The sequence below is a fragment of the Anastrepha obliqua genome, chromosome 2, assembly GCF_027943255.1.
Source record: "Anastrepha obliqua isolate idAnaObli1 chromosome 2, idAnaObli1_1.0, whole genome shotgun sequence".
Classification (NCBI taxonomy): Eukaryota; Metazoa; Arthropoda; class Insecta; order Diptera; family Tephritidae; genus Anastrepha; species Anastrepha obliqua.
In genome coordinates this window covers 70621992-70643816 of record NC_072893.1, presented here as the reverse complement: position 1 = coordinate 70643816, position 21825 = coordinate 70621992, and positions in this window count along the sequence as shown.

Genomic DNA, 21825 nt, shown 5'->3' with positions numbered 1-21825 from the left:
GCAATAAGAAAAAAATGGAAAATATTTCGAAAATGTTTGTGTCGCCTTTGAACTGACGATTGCAAAATAACAGTTAAGTAAAAAAAATGAAAGATCTTAAAACTAGAAATTTAAAGCTTCAAATTGCTTTTTGTCAGAACTCCGTGCGACCATTTTTCACCGAGATACAGCTTTTCAAAAATCACTAAGAAATTTAGGAAATTTTAATGTTCCCTTAATTTTTGTGAGAAGTGTAGATATGTCAGGCAATAATAGGTCTCTTCGATTAGTCAAGCATTAGCAAGGCAAAATAAACATATGTTGGTAGCGCTGGAAAGGAACTATCAAAAATTACATTTGTCTGGAAGTAGGCAGTGAGTTTTAGTAAGGCCGCGTTCACACGGAGAAACATTTGTTACTGCAACTCGTTACTTGTGTTCTCGTTCCTTTCAATGGTGTTGTTAACTGCAGACCAAAAACTAAACAATTGCAAGCATCGCAGTGGCCTTGTTCGAACAAGACGATCAATTCAACTCCAAACAAAAATAGTGTGAGGTAATAGATAACTTCACCGTGCTTTCTTTTTACCCACTTTTTTAAATCGGGTATTAGTCTCGCTGTTCATCTTCCATACTGTTGACAGTTCCATCTTGTTTGCCAAAGTGTGAGCGTTTGTTCGCGTTGTTCTAATGTCAGAGAAGCATGGTCCTGGAATGCCTGAGGCTTTTGCTTTCCATCTCCGCTGCCTATAGGGATGGTTCCGCTGATAACTAAAACCGCTGCTTCTGATACTGTTCTGTATGAAGAAGCGACTCTGAGAGCTCAGGTGCGTTGTACAAATCATACAGTTTTCGACGGCATTTCTACCTTAGCGAATCTGCCCATATTTCGCATCCGTATAGAAGAATCGAAGAAGAAGCATCTTATTTGCCTTGGTACTCACCTTGTGCAACATGCGTTGCAGCTTAACAAATTTACGGTGCCCTCAAATGCATTTTATGATGAATACATATAATTGAGGAAGTTGGCATTAGCGAGGCCTTACTGTATAGATTTTTAATAGTGTATTTGCCAATGCCATTAACTGAATTGGCAATTCTTTGTTATTGTACGAGTATGTTAGTATGAACTCAGATTTTCGGCTTCCACGCTCACATACCGTCATATCCATGAAATTAGGGTGAGTCATCCAAATAAGTGGCGGGTTTTCCAAAGGAGTTATAAAATTTATTATAGATATTTAAAGACTTTCACGAAAATGTTTTGGAAAAGTATTAAGATCTACGTGAGCTGGAGTGATTTTAAAATATCTCCAAAAATAGAGTTTTTTTTAAGGGGTTAAGGGTAGTCAGAATTTCAAATTTGACTTTTTTTTACATTTTCTCAAAGTATAATATCTTAAAAATATTGTGCGAAAATTTGAAGTGAATCCGACAACTACTTTTCGAGTTATTCAACTATTTACAAAGGGCGCTCGGTCGCTACAGAGCAGATAGCAAAACTTTAAATGCGTTTTTCTCAAAACTATGTTTTTTGAACTGGTGATTACTGGAAGTTAAAAACCGCTTGGTAGATTTCAATCAAATTTATACTGAATAAAAAACTCGTGCCTGATCGAAGGATTTTTATTTGCCAAAAATTTCGATTTTTTCTAACAATTAATTGTCGGTTTTTTCTCAAAAATCTGAAAAATATTTCCTGACGCCGCCATATGGTTAATTTTGAAGAAAAAAGCTTCGATCAATAAAACAAATTTTTCTTGTCCGATTGATTTTAGATGAATCCCCAAGTACTTATGATGATCACTGCAAGGGATTTCTGGAGAAACGGGCTCCACACAAACAGCGAGAACTTTTACAATTATTAATATTTTTTTGAAATTTTGTTAAAGTCAAGTCGAAACATGATTTATTAATGCTATGTCTTTATTTTTGAAAAATAAAGCAAATGACTACCAAAAATAAAAATTATTGAAAATCATCATTTTTTCGGGCCTCTGACTGCCCCTAATATCTTAAATATAATTATTAAAAAAAAATTATTAATTATTAAAAAAAAAATTCCAAAAAATTTCCTCAGATGATAAAATTTTTTTAAAATATTTACTAAAAAAAATTTTAATAATTGCCAATTTTTTATTAATAAATTAAATTATTAACTAATATAATTTATAAATTTTTATGTAATTTAATAAATTAACTTAATTAAAATTAAAAAAAAAATTCTGAGATGATAGACGAGTTAAGCTTTTTTTTTTTAAATTAAGCAAATTTTAAAACATTTTGACAAAGGAATCAAATGGGATTTTTGGAGTTACTTTCAAATTTCCGTACAGCACATGAGAATCTTAATTTTTTTCACAAATATTTTGGCGAAATCTTGTAACAAAGGGTTTTCCTATAACAGGTTTTATTTGGATATTCAAAGAAAAATGATATTTTTAAATATAAATGATCGGATGTTTATTTCATTACAAAGAGAAAGGTAATAGTGGAAAATAACATCAGGCAAATGACCAGCCCGACCACGCTTACAGGACAATATACTTTTTATGAAATTTTCCATAACCGAATTGCAAAGTGGCTGCCCTTTGTACTCGATAGACTCACGAATTCCATCTTTGAGGTCTTAAATGGACTGGGCTGTTGGCGTAACCCTTCTCTTTCACGTGGCCCAAAAGAAAAAAGTCACAAGGTGTTAAATCACAAGATCTCGGTGGCCGATTGTGATCACCTCTTCGAGAGATAACATGGACCGGAAACTTTTCCCGCAAAAAATCAATGGTTTCGTTGCTTGTGTGTTTTGAGGTATGCCCAACAATTTTCGATGGGGTTAAGGTCCGGTGAATTGTCAGGCTATGGCAAAACCATTATCTCCATTGAATTCAGAGAATTCATGCTCATCCTGGATGTTTGACATGGAGCTCCATCTTGTATAAAGGTGTATTCGTCTCTCGGACACTTCAGGGTTTCTAAATATGGCAGTAAAACGTTTTCCAGCACCTCCACGTACTGGACAGAGTGCATTGTTCCCTCAACAAAATGTAGCGGACCTGGGCCCTCTGAGGTTATACAGCCCCAAACCATAACTCATTGGGGGTGTTTGACCCTTGGAAGCACACAATCTTCAGAATATCGTTCTCTGGTTCTTCTGCGAACAAAATTTGCTCTTTTTGTGAACGCTTCCAATCGGCATTCATCACTGAAGATGATCTGTAAGAAGAAAAACACAACCAGGAAAAAGTGTGAATATTCACATCTTCTTTCTACTGCTATTTGACAAAGGAAAAAAAATGTTTTTTTTTTAAACTTACTTGTTTCCAATATTCCACGTCGAAGTCTCTGTGAAGTTGTGCCCAAAGTTTCCGCCGATTTCACATACACGGTGTCAGGTTTGGCTTTTTTGCTGGTCGTCTGCAAAAAAGTTCATTTTCGTATAAGCGTCGTCGTAACGTTCTTTCGAAATATTTACTCCAGACTACTGAACCTCTCTTAAAATCATCCCACTTGAAGCATTTCTGTTCCAGAGAACTGTTGGGACGATTTTGCGATCCTGCCTGGTTGAGGTGATCCGTTCTCGGCGACAATTTTGGCGATTGTTTGAAGTTACCGCTAAAACGTTGTTGGTATATTTCAACTTTTTGGCAACATTTAACACAGACGCCTTGGATATTCCAACGTTTCTTGCATATGCAAAGCTCAAGTTCTTGGCTTTGAAAAGAACTGCAATTTGTTGCTTTTGTCCCGATGTCAAATCCGACTTTCGGCCCATTTTCTGAAAAAAACTTGTTAAAGTGGAAAAAAGGATAATCCACGTGACAAATTCAAAAAATATGTATATTTTGTACTTACTATTGTTATATTTTAGATATATGAATATTCACTATTCAAATATTCACACTTTTCAGACGATCTCAATTAGTTTTTTATACTCCTCACACAAGATCGAATTAATTCGCACTGTCACTTGCACACTTAACTTTTCACTTATAAGCAAAAAACTGATCCTTTTCTAATCGTCGCAGGCCAATTGACCGGAAATTCTTAAAAACATCTAAGAACAGGTTAAAAACCCCTTAATACCCTTTTTTATTTGTAAAAACCCAAATTGGATTGAAAACTTTACCTGATATTTAAAGTTCTCAGAAAAAATGCCATGGGTCATAATTCAATGGCCAGGTACTGTAGTTTCGATAACGAAAGCAAAACTTCTTTGCACTCAATTTTGTTTTGCCTATAAATTCCGCGCATAAATAATGCAAAATGTGATAAAAAATTATATTCCATACAATTTTTGAACGACACCACAAACGCAAAGGTAAAAGCAAAACGCATTCATTTCTATGCCGCTCCACTTTTTTCGCCCAAAAATATTTAAGCTTGGCTTGCGCCACTTTAGCGTTTTCAAGGTTTTTGGTATTTTACACCCATTTTAACTCCTTAAATGCGTTTTTATAAATTTACAAAATTTTCATTTGCTTTTCAACACCCCATTTTTGAATGCATTCATTTGCTACAATTGCCACACTTGCAGCTACTTTGCTGTTTTATGCAATTGATATAAAAAAATAAAATAACTGGTTGCCACCTAAAAAGACGAACTAACCGAGTTGAGGCTAATTACACGTCTTAATGCTCAGGCTGCAGTGCGTAATTGGGTGTAGTTGAGTAACCGAATAAGTGAAGGCTGCAACGTGTAAACGAGTAAGTTAAGCTCATTGGTGGATACCTGTTTGCTGTGCAATTTATGGTCAGTTCGTGTTCTGGAATGCAAAGGTATACGCGTAAGTGCACGTATGTACGCATGTATGTATGTATGTATGTATTATTACATTGCAAGCTGTTGTGTAAAACAATTGCTTTGAATTGGAAAAAAATGTGTTGTATAATACTGAATGAATAAGATCAAATGCTCGAAGGGGGAATATTTGCGTGTAATGGGTGTCAATAATTTGTTATTTCGAATACATTTAAATAAATTTTTTTATTTATTGGAAAATTAAGAATATTGAAATTTAAAAAAATGTGTTTTTGTTTATCAAGATTCGCTGTATGTGTATTTGTGTCCATCCTGACCATAAATTTTCAATAAAATTTTGTAAAAATTTGCGCACTGATACGCGAAAATTCTTTTGGAATAACAGCAGTTTTTCACCCGCAGTTGGGTAGGTCGAAGTCCGTACCTTTCAATTCATTCCACAAGCAATGGTCATGACTATCATTTACGGCAAGTTGGGTAAGATTAGACTAGTTGATCAAAAATAATCTCACAGAGGCCACTAACTGCACTCTAGTGCTGTCTTCGACAACTGCCAACAAAAAAAAAAATGAAATGTTCTGTAATAGATGAAAGTTGGTCAAAATGTTGCTTTGTTTCAATCGCTTGAAGTGCTGTAAAGTATCAAAAGGCGTAATGTTCTATTTGACAGCGTTTTGTCGGCCTTTAATATTTCATTTCCAGCCGTCGCTGCGTTTCTTAATATTAATCATAGAAGTTTTCAAAGTAAAGTAAAGCAAAACAAAGCAAATCTACATTGGGCCCTCACCTTAAGATTGCGCAGATTAAAGTGGAAAAATAAGCGAAGATTTGCAGAAGTGTTTTTAGGAGGAACTCTTCCATGGCAGACAAACACTCGGAGGTTTGCCATTGCTAGCCATAGCTGAGCGCTATTAGAAAAAAAACCGTTTACTTCATTTGTCTTTTCATGCCTCGGGTTTCGAACCCTTATTGCTCCTATTATTATTATTGGATTGGAGGCCTCTAATTTATTTAAGCATTTCTGCAGGCTTTTGGTGCCTATCTCCCCTGGATTTAGAGGCACACCACCTCGGTGTGCGAGTCTTCATCTTGCTACAGCTACATATTTGCTGAAAAGATGTTTCGGCGTTATTTTGTTAAATTTTATTCATTTTTTAATTCATTATTTTATTTTATTTCATTTAATTCAATTTTTTTTTATTTATTTTTTTAGTTTATTTTCCTTTTGTTTTATTGATTAGCCTTTTTTTTGCGCTCAATTATAAAAGGCAATGACACGTCTGCGCAGTTCGTGACTGTTTGTCACAATGTCAGACGACCATCAAACGTCACCCACTCAACGCACTACGACATGTGGTGTTGCGAGTCGAGTTGGCTCACAGCCATGATGGAGTGAAAACAATGTTGCGACGAAAAATGCGTAAATTTCTAATAGATGTATATCTTTAGCTAAACGTTTTGGGCATTACAACTTATCTGCTTGTGAGTGTGTGTGTGAGTGGGTATACGCGTATAAGCATAAATTAGTGTGCAGGGCAAAATAGGAAAAGTAGAGTGTTGCTCGCTGCTCATTGTCAACAAAGCTGCGCACATTGACATCAAAACACGATTCCCATATGTTTTTACATTCGTGCTGTCACACAGCCATACATGCATACATACACACACATGAACATCGGCACAAATCCATTTGTACATACCTGGGCACAAATTAGGCGCACGTCAGAATCAAAATTATAATGGCATAAAATTATGTTGGAATTTCGCTCTCCGATCTCCGTCCGTATGGTAGCATTCACACATACATACATACAAGAGTGATTATGAACTGCCAAGCGGAACAGCAACCGAATTGTGTTTGGCAATGTAAGTAATTACAGTAACACTTATTTCTTTATTGCTGTTTTCGCGGTGAAATTTTCAGACTACCTCACCATTTTATCTGAACTGGCTCTATGGCTGCGTGTGCCCAAAAAAATATTTCCTAAACAAACTGTCGCTTAGTTTACAAGATAATTCGCTTAAATTTACCAGTCCACACACATATTCATACGCACAAAATTATTTATATACATTAATATGTACATATTTATATGAAAAAATTTAAAAATTAGATTTGAGTTCAGTAGTTCAGTCGTCTTATTTTAGTGCGATGGAAAATTTTGCACATTTTCACATACATACATAATAAATGCATGCATATACCCTAGTAAACGAAAAATAGTATCAGCAAAAGTGCATACATACAGACGCTTAAAGGTGTCACTTTCACCACAAGGGTTGAGAAAGTTTATACAACTAAGGAAATTCCATTCAAAAATTGCGGTAATTATAAAAAAATGTATCATTAAAGTAAAAGGTCACAACAGCTTGGGAAAGTTAAGTTCGTGCATACCCTTTGACTGCGCGAAATTTGATGAAAATGGTCATTAGAAGAGCCTCAAATATCTATTAATCAATATCGAGCGTAAATGAAAAGTCTATTTATTTGCTGTACTTTGCTCGAAAATAGACATGCATCAAAATATTATTCCATCTAACTGTAAAACTACAGCAGCTGTTCTATTGGCGCTTGATTTATTTGTTCACTTGAATAGAGGCACTAATCTAATAAAAAAAAATAATATCAAATTCACGATATTTTTTACGTTTATTACTTAAATTTTAATAGTTGTACTGCCACCTTGTTTACAAATTACTTCGTAAATACATAAATGAGTGGATTTGTACAAATTCTTCAGATAGCCTGAACAAATTTAAGACCGGACCGTTTTAATAATTCACATTTTTGTCTTCAAAAAGTTTCCCATTCTCATAATCTTACATCCTCATATATTTTCAATAATGTGCAGATCTGGGGATAGGTCTAATAGGTCCAAATGCTGTACGAATCTCGGAAAAAGATAATTTCAACAGAGCTTTAAAGCTGTTCCCGTCACTTATAACCATAATACCCGCTTCATGACTGTGATGTCGGTTCAAATACTTTTCCACCTTTCTTAAGCCATGGAAATAGTAATTGTATCCATCCGGCCCATTCAGACTGAACTTCGTCAATAAATACTACTTTTTTCCACTCACCGGGGTCGTTATTTGTAACAGAACTCCAAGTTATGTGGTCCCTTGCAAAATCGAGGCGATGTTCTTGGCAAAAATTTATTCAAAGGTAATTTTTTTGTTGTAATTTTTCATGCCATTTCTTTGATTTTTGTTAGGAATTTTTTGAAAAGGCGAAATTTCATGCAATTCTATGGATTTTGTGGGTTTCATTCGGTGTCAAAGCCATCGCAGTTAAGCCTTAGTAGGTCTTACCATAGGAGGCATACAGCCCGCGACACATGATAGCTCATCAATATTTTGACTAGTTTAAACTAAAACTCCCTATTTCATACTCTATAGAAAAATTAGAAAATTTTCCCAAAAAATAATTTTCATCAGAATTCCACGGTTTCATCAAGCAAAAAAAAAAAAATTATAAAAACCCAAAGGTATTTTTCAGCAAATTCAAGCTTGCACTTCATTATACTAAAATGTAATAAGCCTTAAAACTGCATACCAAAAATCTTTCTAGAGGCGCTAATTACAAAGCCTGCCATTGGGTAGGTAGTAAGCAAAATACGGAGCAGCTGTTGTACACTGCGATCGAACGATTTATATATATAAGGTCCTCTAACTCCTAGTTGAAGCATAGAGCGTCAACAACTCCTCTTCGCCATCGAACACGGTTTTGTGCAAGGGCTCTTAGTTCGTTCCAGGTCTTATTTAGGGACCTCATTTCCGCCTCCGTTGAGCGGCGCCAGGTGGTTCGTGGTCTGCCTGCACTTTGTCCTGTCTGTTGGAAGGTGTTACATCGCAGCGCTTATTTGGTGATGTTGTCGTCACTCTTCCTAAGGATGTGGCGATCTATTGCCATTTCTTTCTTCTTCTGCGGATTTCAGTCGCTACATCGGATTGATTAGCCTACCTCCGTAAATCGGTGTTGTATATAATTCGAAGCCAATAAATTCGCATTATGCGGCGCAAGCAGCGGTTGATGAACGTTTGGAGACGCCTTATGATCGTTGCGGCCGTATAGCAGGACGGACCTGACGCATGCGTTGAAAATTCGCAGTTTGGTGTGCGTAGTTATGTTATTAGACTCACTTCCTTCATCTGCGGCGATTATACATCACAAGTAACAGAAAATATTCACGCTTTCATAGACCTGCGCACCCACTTTTAAAGAATCTGATGGGGAGCAGTTCAGGTTAAATGCTTTTGTCTTTCCTATGTTGATTTTAAGAAAGATTTATGCTTCACCAGATATCATGGACTCTGTAGACTTTTGACAGTTCTAGATCTTTTATTATTTTTTAAGCTTTTCAGTTCAACTTGGACGCACAGTGGCGGTCAAAATATTAGCAGCACTATTTATTTATTTTTTTTAATTTTTTTTTTTCGTTGAACTTTACTTTTATGAACTCTGACGGATTTATGTTTCGAACTCAATATAAAAACTCTTTTTTCGGCTTACTTTTGTAAATTGTAAGAACCTAAGTAAGTTGATTTACAATAGCAAAATCTAGCTATAGTATACTTCTTAGTTTTACAAATTTTTGGTAATTCTCTTTTGTGTCCCCGTATAGTGCCAACCAAAGTAGTTTTTTTGGCTAGCAATTCAGATGCCTGCGGTACGCTTGTAAAAAATTTTTTATTAGAAAAAAAAAGTTATATTTCTCCCCTTGGACGAATTCATACTCTTCTTAATAAACCTGCCCTATACTGCTGATACTAAAGCAAAGTTATCGCTTTGTAAACGTTGCCTTCTCTCACTTTTTTTTCAAAGTGAATAAGTCACACAATTTCGGTAAAATCATTTCTACTCGTGGTGTTTGCTAAGAAGTTTTGTTCCATAAATATAGAAGTTTAAAATTTTTTGCTTCAATCATACAAAACTCCAATAAAAGCTTTCAATTTTATTTTTGTTAGGTTCCTTTTTTACCTAAAACTTGGGAGGCTTCTAATTCCGTGCATCATATTTGCATTTAGATAAGATATATTTAAGATATAGCTCTCTCTCTCCTTTTCCTCTGCGTTATATCTTGTTTCTCTATCGCGGAACGAAAATGCCCAAAACGTTGCATGGGCACACACCTAAGGAGTGTCACTTCAAAAACGAAAATCGTTTGATCTCCGCAGACGAAACCGGCTCTTAATGAAAACTAACACTGACACCTGGAACATTATTTGTATTAAAATTCTGCAAACTTTTTTAAACGAGTGACGTTTAAACACCTGATAGACTCAGATCAAAAGCATAGAAATGCAGGTCACTCATTTTAGCTAGACAATCATTAACTTTTGCCCGCCCATTCATTCGCTTCTAAGTATCACTTAATCATTTTATGCATCCGCTATTGCAATGGAATTCTCGTTACATATTTTTATGACACATTTTAATGCATCCGTAACAATTTCGTGCTGAAATTTGTAGTTATGTTGGCGTCTACTTAATTAACTGGGTATTTCTAATTTTTCGAATTTTTATGCACCTAAACCCATACATATAAACTTGAGCCATTTTTTGTACCCTAAGTATGTAATGTAATATGTAAGTCGATATGTATGAACACTCTGTCAAAAAAGTGCCGTGAATTTGTCAATAAAGCACAATATATTTACTATTCATACAAATTTATTGAATTGCTTTTAAAGTAAGAATGTTGTAGTGTAAAGACAATTATGCCCATGAATCCAATCCTCAAAACATTTTTCATTTTTCAAAGTCCCGGATGCAACTACTGCCGGGACTGACTCATGTCATTTATTTTCTGCTTTCGCTAATACACCGGCTAGTAGTCCGCAGGAAAATTCTTTAGTACCGGGGTGGTGAGCTTCTAGCGAATTCGGAACTAATATTCTAATAATTCGCATGCGTGCACAGTGGGCGCGTTTCATACAAAAAATGAGCCAGAATCTTCAAATGTTGTATGTAAGCTTCTCTGATTAGGATTAGTTGGAAGTGTTTTTATGAACAAATATCCACCCATAAACACGCACAGCTCCAGTATAATGGCATTTTTTTTAATTGCCATTTTTTCGTACCTATGAAAGCTAGAATACTCGATCTTGATATTCTTGCTCCAACCACAGTTAATTCGTACTCTTACGATTTTTTCTCATCTACACCTCGTTTCAAAATTATAAACACACCGCTATGTATTAAAAAAACATACATTTCATGCATCAACAAAAACCATGGTGGCTGTAGTGGAGGTGTTGTCTGAGTGGCCCAGCCCAGACGCAATTAGCACAAAAGTTGAAATTTTGATGCACCACTTCTAGAACCACTGCTTTTCATTAGTCGAACCATCTTGATTTGACTATGAATCTGCCTATGTTGCCTATTTTCTATGCTGCAATATCTTTCAAGTTAACCATCAAGAATTCTCCCAGCATTCTAAGCCGTAGAGCACCCAGACTTGGGCTTTCACACAGAGTGTGAAATATTGATTCCTTAGATTCTTCTTGATTGCAGCTCCTACATCTATCGTTGTACGGCCACCGCTTCTTCCTGCCATGGTCTCCCAAAGGCCAGTGCCCGGTTATTGTAGACGCAATTCTTAATATGTCTGCTCATGGTTTTCTTAACAATTCGTCAGTTCTGGATTTGAAATTGGGCCACGTTTTTTTAGTTTTTTTGCGGGTATCCGTGTTAGTCCATCTATCAATGGCCTGCTTCTGAAACAACGAGAATATATCTTCGTTTTGGGCTCTCCTTCGGGACAGCCTATTTCTATCGCTTCGGATTCGTTATAGGATGTCCCCCATCAGCTTTCTCATTTCCTTCTATGTTCTTATGGTCCGGAACCCAGATGAGAGTGATATCTATCGTGCGCTCTAAAGCATTAACTTCTTCTTTGCATTGTCTGACAATTTTTGAATTGTTTATATGTGACTTTAAGGCAAAGATGGCTGTTTGACTAACTGAAAAAATGCTTATACTCCGATAGTTGTTGTGGAAGTTTTCTAATTATCGTACAAGCTTCCCTTATCCCGAGAATTTCTGCTTGAAAGACACTATTCCGATTCCCCAGGCGAAAAGGCTTGGAAGTTTCGAGCTTTTTCGCATTGTTTCGCGTGGGGTCTTAACCCTTAAACGCTAATCTAAAGTCTAGAGTAGCGGTGGTAAAATCTGATGAGTTGCTAGTAAGCCTTTGGCTGTCTAAAATAACACTACAACCAAACATCTTAGCATTCCAAAAACCACCTTATTTTATTCTAAAAGCGGTATTGGTTGCTGTTAGTCCTAGTTGTAAGTCTTGTAAGTAGAGCATGACACTAAGTGCCTCTGCGCTGAACACGATTCCATAGCTCCAGTTATTCCTGCACAGGCTGCACGCAAAGTTTCAGATTTCGTACAAAAACTTAATAAAATTGCCTTAACCGAATTTTCTAGAATTTTTCTGGGTATGCAGTTTTATAACCCGGCGGTTCCACAAATGGCCTAAAATTAGGCAAAGTTGTTTCTAATAGCGGTCGCCCCTCGGCAGGCAATGCCAAAACTGGTCAGAAAAACCATTTGCCATTCGGAGGTGGCTTAAAATTGTAGGTCCCACCATTTGTGGAAGGATTCTGGCTTACGTGTCTATAAAATACAGCTTTTGCTTTTACAAGATTTTGAAGCGAATGACCATCGTTTGCGTCGCATTTTTGGTGGTTGGGCTCATTTAGATTTATTATTCAGATTTATTGGGAAAAGTATTCAAGAATTGGGCTTATCAAGTGGACAATGCAACCCGTAGCTGCGATGGATATATGTCGAATCACACATTCAAAACATAAATGCCATGAAATTATCCAGCAGACTATAATAAAAATATGCATTCCAACAAAATTTCTGTTTTGTATTATCATTTTAAGTTCTCAAGCCAGCGGAGTAGGGGTTACATAAAAAGCGGTGCTCCCTGGTTCACATGATTCCAAGCCTTGTAGTGCTCGAAAACAAACATATTTAAAAAAGTCTTGGATATCGGTATCGGATTACGCCAAATCAAAGAAAAAAAAAATGGCGTCGACTTAAAAAAAAATTTTTTTTACCCTCCTTTTTTACCTTTTCAAATTTTTTAAAAATACTTCAAACCTAAATTTTTCAAAATCCGAGACAGGCGCGATAGGCAGATGTATTATAAAAATTTCTTATCAAACTTCAAAGCGATCGGTCAAGTAGAACTTGAGATATCATGACGACTAACTCAAAAAAAGTAAATAATTGTTTGAGCAGCATTCATTGTGCGATTCGCTCCACTTGGCCGGCTTAGACGCCTCGTCATAGAATCCGCTGTATCTCCGAAAATATTTCGAATTTTGAAAAATCCGTTGAAGGCCATATTTTTGAAGGTCTAAACTTTAAAAATATGCACAAAAAATCTTTTTTCTCTGACTTTTCCTTGTCTTGCGTGATGCCTGTCGAGCGCTGTACAAGTACTTATAATTTTACTAATACTTATTTTTCTTATTTATGCACATTATAGCCCACTGTGCGGCGTTGTTTTAGGATAAGTACTAAATATTGAAAAAATATATTATGTAGATATCAACTAGTGTCCAAGTGGTTCGCAATTGGCGAAAAAGTGCTCATGCTAAGCAAAACATTATTTTTTTTCACTAAAGCCGGTTTTCTCTACAGGGTCGCTCAGACAATTAGTGTGGCATTCGAATGTATTGGGGAAATAAAATATGTACAGCAATACAAGCGTATATACTTATATACATATGGATTTTGTTTGTTTTTTATGCATTGAACAATCGCTCATAGGTTCTGTGTGCTTGCAAAACAACAACTCCAAAAGTTTGACGTTCGATTTGACTGTCATTAAAGTGGTAAATAATTAATTTAGCCATTCATATACATATACACGTACTGATAAACACATTCTGGGAATAAATTTGTGCCACTTGAAGGCGACTCGAGAGTTCAAAAATATTGCTTTTGGAAAAAAAAGTTCAAAAATTCATAATAATTTCTTGAATGCTACAAATCTTGCACTCAATTTCTGGCCCTCTGCTGCATTTGTGAATGTATGTATGTTAGTATTTGTCGTATGTCAGTATTTGTGCACACTTTAATGGTCATCCATGAGCCTAGCGGTAAGAATAACAATAAATGAAGGTTTAAATCTAGTCATTTGCTAACTGCCTTTAAACTGGTGCAAAAGTTACCGGTTCATGAAAGTTGCTATGCTGTACAAATAATTGAAAGAAGCTTTCAAATTGGCTTAATAACTCTTTCGTGTTTAAAATAATTCAAATGTCACACAAATTAAGCAAACACTTCCCAATTAAACGCACAGAATGTCACATTCGGGCATACGCGACACAGTTCCGAGCTTAACATACAAACACATACACACACACATGTCTAAGTATCTAAAAGTCACGTTTTTCCAATCCAAAGCCATGGTCTAAAGCAGAATTGAAGAGGAACAATGAAGTAGAAAATAAAAAATTGTATTAATGAGTAAATGAAGGTAAAAATATAGAAAAAATAGATAAAAAAAATATGTTTAGTGAAATTAGAAAATAAATAATTCGTGACCCACCTGTTTAATATATGAAAACGAGCGTAATTTATACCAATCTTTTCTAAACATTTTGGGTTCGAACTCGCTCACAACATTACTGGAAATTTTCAACTATTTTATTTTAATTGCAATTTCCAGGTCTCAAAGGAGATTCAGGCAAATCATAACTCTCATTAAAGATAAATTGGAGTCTCACAGGTCTCTGCAGATTGCGTAGTCATCTGCACAGGAGTGGGATATGGTTCACAGACTCCTGTCGTTTCTGCGAGCAGTCTCCAGGGACTCCAGCATACCCTCTTCCAGAATGTGACGCTATGTCGCTAAGAGGGTTGAAATATTTCGGTCGGTATAAAGGCATATCCACTCAGCCCAACCAGGTTTATTAAGAAAACTAAGTTTGGATGAAGTGCTGTGATGAGTAGAGGTCACAAAAGACCAGGTGCTCAAAATGCAAACCACATTTTTTTCGTTTCATTCATTTTCATGTGCTCCTTAAAATTACTTTCAGGGTCCTTAGGCGACGAAAAAACATCTGCAAACCTCAAAGTTCTACTTATTGAATGTCCAGTATACGCCATCATCACGTCAACTCAGCGAGCACTGGGCTAGGGCGCAAACGTGCAAAGTTGCGAGGTCCTTCTGGCCATGGGTAGTTCGGGGGCGCTCGAAGGAACTCCGAGCTAAGACTAACAAAGCTGGGGAAATTCCTGAGTAGCGTAAACTATTAATACAAACTTAGCGAATTCAATGTGCGCACAGATTAGCTGAATAAAATGTTGCTTCTAATAACTTTTTAATGATGTAGCCGTCGATTTTCTATTTTACGTATTCTAATTTATAGTCCATCCAAAAGGCGCGGTAAATTTCATTGATTTTCCCTACTCATTGCGCCTTGCGCTAGCTCTTTTATGTACATATTTATTTACTTTTTCTATAAGGTAAATATAATATTTTGTCAGCAAAATCATAATAAAAGCAAACGAACGAGTGTCAACAGTGGCGAAGTGAGAAGAAACAGACAGAGAAACTGGCGGGAACTTAAATAAAAGAACTTAAATAATAAATACTATTATATTTCTATTTATAAACGTTCGAAAATTGTACGTACTTGCATAGTTATATATTATTTTATATTTCTAAGCGTACAGATATTCATAGAAAGAAAATACTCGTGCAAAATGTGTTTCGTGCCAAATGTGTGCCGTTCAGTCACCCTATAACAACAGGCAGCTCGTACAGAGAACGCCCACACACATACCACCTGGCGCTTCAATCAATGCCTTGGCAACAAATTAGTTTATTGTTAATAAAATAAAATATCAACTATGTAAGTAAACAGGGTTTGGATAGCAAATGTTCTAGAAACATTGCCAAATAACGCCTTGGTACTAATGGGATTTTTGAATTCATAAATATTGGACCTTTGTTATTGTTGTTTTTGGTATTATTCACATTCTACTCTTATTATATTTTTATTATAATTTTTTTTATTAATAAATTATAAATAAATAAATAATTGGCACGTCTACCTCTGTCAGGTGTTCGGCCAACCTCCTCCTCCTATTTGTGGCGTGCGTATTGATGTTTTCCACAAATGGAGGGACCTGCAAGCCGAGGAAGGACGAGCCTCTACACTCGGAGCTTTGCTATTGCCTGCCGAGAGGCGGCGGCTATTAGAAAGTACTTTTTCTTCATTTTTGGTCTTTCGCCGAGATTCGAACCCACGTTCTCTCTGAATTCGGAATGGTAGTCACGCACGAAACCATTCAGAGGGCGTCATTACTATTATCTAAAATGTCATTGCGACTAAAGAAGTCACCCCTAGGTAGGTGAAAGTAGGTGAAATGGTTGAAGTACCGTTTTGATACCATTATGAGACCCCCAACAGACAGATATCTTCAGCCAGCCAGAACTGTTAATGTAATGACGAAGATTGATTGGGTTTATGTTGTGGCACTGTCCCAGGCTTTCGGAGAAAAGAGCACCCAGTGATCTTAATCGTCTAGCTGCCAAACCCGGACATTTACAAAGAAAGTGCTCAACAGTTTCCTTCTCTAAAACGTCCACACAGCTTCTGCAATGGAGATTAAATGGTAAACTTTGCTTTTCCGCGTGTGTGCCCTTCGTCCAATGACTGGTAAACACAGCTAAGAGCTTGGAAGTTGAGAGGCGTGCATTTCCTAATACTTTTTGCGTCCATTGTACAAGGACCAAAAGGTTTTCGAAATTGAGATTAAGAGGAGTCTATGGAACACTTAATCACCAACTGTGAGGCATTAGGCCACAGGAGACACAGAATTCTGGGTTCGCACCTACTAGATGGAGAAGTCCTACATTTGCTCCCTGGTAAGGAGCTGGTTCGATTCCTCGGTATACTAAACACAATAGATCAATCTGATCGCAGTGCATAAAGGCCTTCGCCTAACCCATACAGTCATTACCATTACCATCGCTCTCGCTCCCACGTTTTCTAAGCATTTTGTATGCCTGCAGGATCGTGAAGACTTCTGCCTGAAAAACACTAGCAGTATTCCGCAATTTTAAGGAAATGAATAAGTTGGCTGATTTAGATAAAACCCCTGCTCCAACTCCCTATCCCATCGTGGAGACGTCAGTGAAGACACTGGTGCCAGCTTCGGTGCAGATTTCCCCTTCGATCCAATCCTGCCTACTTGGAAAGATTTCCCTGCCACGACCCTTGCCCCCACTTCCACTTATTTTCAGAATTGATCTCTTTGAAGCGTGGTGGTCTAAATCCCGAAATTTTAGGGTATTTTCAGGAATTTTTTTTTGCAATAAAAGAAATGAAAAACGATATCTAAATTTTTTAGGCTTTTTATTTAACTTCTTTTACATACAAAAATGGGGGAAAAAATTGTTTTTTAATTTTAAAATAATTAAAATAAACGGCTGTCGAATCGAAAATACTGGAAATATCCTTCGAAAAACTTTACAGCATATTCTTACAAGCCTATACTTTCGAAATATAAAAAAATCGAGACCGAGACCCCTTAAGTTTTTAGTACAGCAAAAAATCCCCCCGAACAAGGTCATCCAGCTGGCATTCAAATTGTACAGAGACGTTTAATTAGTTGGTCCACTTCTATATTTTTAATTTATTCCCCGCACTGGCTTGTGACACCTTTTCTAGTACAATAAATTCAAATTGTAAGCGAAAATTTGCACCCAAAAATACAAAATGTATGTTAATTATAGACGCCAAGCGTTGGCAGCATTGTTCCGACTTCCATTCACTCATTTCATTCATTTGTTCATCCGATATTGAGTTTTTAGGCGCATCTCAATGAACATTTGCCGCACACGCATACATACGTACATACATACATACGTACATGCGGGTATTTAAAAAAAGATTAGTTATTGTTGCCATAGGCATAAATACGCGCTTGTTGGATAATTGAATTGAGTCACATGGTTTGGCAGATATTTTACTACATAGACGTCCATACACATATATGTATGTGTGCGTGTGTATGCATCCTACAAAAATAATACCAATATAATTTATGTATCAATGATTTTGATATATGTTTGGATACAGCATAAAACAGTAGGTCCCTCTATTTGTGGAACCAGATCAAGACGCACACCACAAATAGGAGGAAAAGCTCGACGCAACAATCAACAAAAGATGTAAGCGCCAATTATGTATCTACATATATTCATATACACAAATATACCTATACTACATACATACTTATATATGCATACAAAGCATCATTAAATATGATTTGTGTATTTTTGCGTTGCCAAAAAATTTTGCTGCAGAAATTCAATTTCGCAGAAAATGTGATAAATATAAATGCGAAATGTGCTTTTCGCCGTCTTTTTGAAATCAAGTTATTTCTTTTGGCCGATTTCAGTTGAAAATTTTGCTTAAACAATTGGTGGAGAAAGGTGACTGGCAAATTTTGCTACATTTAGAAGCTCAAATAACGTTTTTTAATCCATTTAAAATATTTTTTTATTTAATTGAAAGTATAATTCAGTTTTCTTGGTCTTTTTTAAAGGCATTTAAAAGTGAGAGATTTTAAATGACATATTTCCACAACGTTGCTCATCACTGCCTGCGGAGTTGGAGGGGAAGTCGGTAGACACACTTGGGGTTTGAGTCACCCCACAAGATGTTTGATGGGGTGTAGTTCCTTTATTTGTAACATCTGAAAATATATCGTTAGCTGGGTCGATTTTACTTTTTAAATTCATGCAGTAAATCCTCAGTAGTTGGTGTGCTGCGGATTTATGCAGATCTAAAAAAGTGATGAGGTGAAATTTGCCGCAACGTGTAGTTCGCGTACGTTTATTGTGCTTACAGTAAACGCCATAAAAAAGTGTACACCATATGTTGGCAAGTCTAGGACATTATCGTCATCAACAAAATCATTTATTTCATCATCCAAATCAGATAACAAATTTCCACCCACTTTCTTTTAGAGGCCGACTTCTAGAGTAGCCATTATTGCTCTAAAAGGAAATCACTCCTAAATACATTTACGTACATACTGCCAGCGTCAAAGGAAAGTGTACACCACATATTGATAATTTTGATTTTGTAAGTTTTAAAAGTTTTATTTTCTAATTTTAATTAATTTTATACAAAAGTATATAGTAGTTCATACTAATAATAATAAATTTTGCTACATTTTCTTATTCTTACTCGATTATATTTAGTTTATGGGGTTAGGAGTACTCAGAATTTTCAAAAAAATTGATGTTTTTTTTTGCATTTTCTTAAAGTATAATATCTTAAAAATGTTGTGTGAATTGATATTAGATGAATCTCCAAGGTCTTGTGATGATCACCGCAAGGGACTTCTGGAGAAACGGGATGTACACAAACAGCGATAACTTTTTCAATTATTATTATTCTTTTTTTTTTTTTGAAATTTTGCTTACGCCAAGTCCAAATATGATGTATTAATGCTATGTTTTTATCTTTGTAAAATAAAGCAACTGACTAGCAAAAAAAACAAACGATTGAAAATCATCATTTTTTCGGGCGTCTGACTACCCCCAACCCTTACAGACTTGTGCACACCATTGCAGCCACAACTACGGTTCTCCACGCCGATCGATCCTCTATTACGCGTTTTCAGATTGTGATCCCCATTTTCCGCCGACCGGCTGTGAGTGACCTCATCAATCCAGCGTTTATTTGGTCTCCCGCGACTTCTCCGTCCAATTGGTTGTCTATGGACGCTATACTGGCAGCTCTCCATTTGAGCATTCTGTACATGTGCCCCAGCCATCTGATTCGCTGACTTTTTATAAATCGATTATCGTTTCCATTTGCATAATTGCGTCGAGCTCGTGATTGTGTCTTATCCGATATGATCCGTCATCTCGCCGGAAGAGACCATATATTGTTCGCAGTAACCGCTAACCCAATCTCGGCCGAGTTAAACAAAGCGCGCCAGTCGTTCCTTTTTCGTGCTAACCGGCTCCAGCTGGACACACGAAGTGAAGTCCTTGTCTACTTGATCTTTCCAAAGCAAAATTGGCCTTCCTCTTCCCCTGCTACCACCAGCTGGTACCTCCTCCAATACTTTCAGAGCCGGAGCGTTTGTATCCATTCGGACGACATGACTCAGCCAACGAAGCCGCTGGATCTTTATTCGCTGTGCTAAGTCTATACCATCATAAAGCTCATACAGCTCACTCGTCTATCCCTTACGATACTTCCTATCACCAACGTGCAAAGGTCCATAAATCTTGCGCAGAATCTTTCTCTCAAACAGTCCAAGAGACATCCATACGTTGGAATGTGAACCATAAGACTCACCTAATAGTCGATAGTTTTGCTCAATGCGTCAATGTCAATACGTTTATGTCGAAGTGCGCGCTTCATGTAATATAAAATTTAGTTAAATATAATATCGTCCTCTGCCACTATTCACAGAATTCTACTGCATCGGCCATCTACTGCTACTCTTCTGCTTGGTTGCCTTCAGTGACTGCCGGCTGATACCCATTTAAGCAGATAAATTCTTTTTCTTTTCATGCTATTTATAGTTCCAGCTGTTTAACTGCGCGTATTCTCCAATTTATGGGTTGCGTCTTAATATTGGCCTGAAAAATAGAGGAATCTACTGCTTTATGCCGCCACCGAGCAATAGTTGAATCTCACCTGTGGCCTGCTTCCTGTGAGAAATTCTAAAAAATACATAGTATTTAACCTATACTTGTGTAAGAGGGCCTGCGTATTTTTCACCAATAAAATTCTGTCTGTAGCACGAAAAATAAAGGGTTTTTCAATTGGCGCGGGTCGATTTTGGCGCCCTGTGGCAGCCATTTTGTTTTGGTGACATCTGTCAAATCTTTTGTTTATTATTCAGTTGTTTATGCCAAATCATCATGGCAAGTTACACGATTAAACAGCACGTTCAAATGATAAAACTTTATTATCAAAATGAGTGTTCATTAACGCAAACGTTGCGCGCATTGCGCCCATTTTTCGGTAGACGTGGTGGCCCTACCAATTTCTTATGGCCCATATTGAACATTATGGACCTAGACGACATATGGTTCCAGCAGGATGGCGCTACGTGCCACACAGCAAACGCCATTTTATTCCATTTCAACATCTACCCGCCCTTATAGAAAAACCCTTTATTTGTAGCTTAGCTCTAACCCGTTCCCAACAAGTTTTCAGCTACACCAGTGTTGCATCGGCTTCTTGTATGTGATATTTTGTGATTGATGATTTAATTTTATAAGTGACGCAACTAAATCCAAGGTACTGTATACTTTTGTTGTCATTTTCGTTGTTGTCATCTTTCTTTGTGATCGATGTGATTGTATTATGAAGCCGGGAGCGACATTGGCCAACTTTCTTTTCTATTTTACGAGTAATTGTTGATTTTTCACTTTTGAAATTTTATTTAATTTTTTCGCTTTTGGCGTTTGATGCTGCTGCTTTCTTAGTTTTTCATTGTGCCGCCTTTCACTCTGATATGCCGGAATAAAAGTCTTTTTCACGTGCTTAATATTTATGCTGTTGTTGTCTTTCATTTTCTTTTCTTTGCATTCTTCAACGAATTATGTGACTTTTTTAATGTAAACTTTAATGTTAAGGTAGAGATAAAAGCATTTACTATTTTTTTTTTTTAATTCTAGTTCTTAAATTTTTATTTTTTATTTATTTTTTTATTTTAATAATTTTCTTATGATATACTTACCTTTACCCAAGTACCTTTATCCAAGTTGTAAACTTTGCGCAAATTAAAAACAAAAACTCAACAAATCTTCACTTTTTCAAATTTCAGTCTTCAGTCTAGTCCTTTAAGGGCCGCACAATGGCTTAGAGAGGACCAATTCGAGTAAGGATAGAATAGGTCCGGTGGTATCACAAGAGACGACCTCCAACTGTACTAGTTAGATGCGTCGAACCTTACCATCCACTTCACCTAACTTAACCTAAGTACAAATTAAAAGTGACTCAAAATTTTCGCTGATTTCTGACACATTTTTTTCTGGTGTTTTCCTCCATATAAAGAAAATTTCA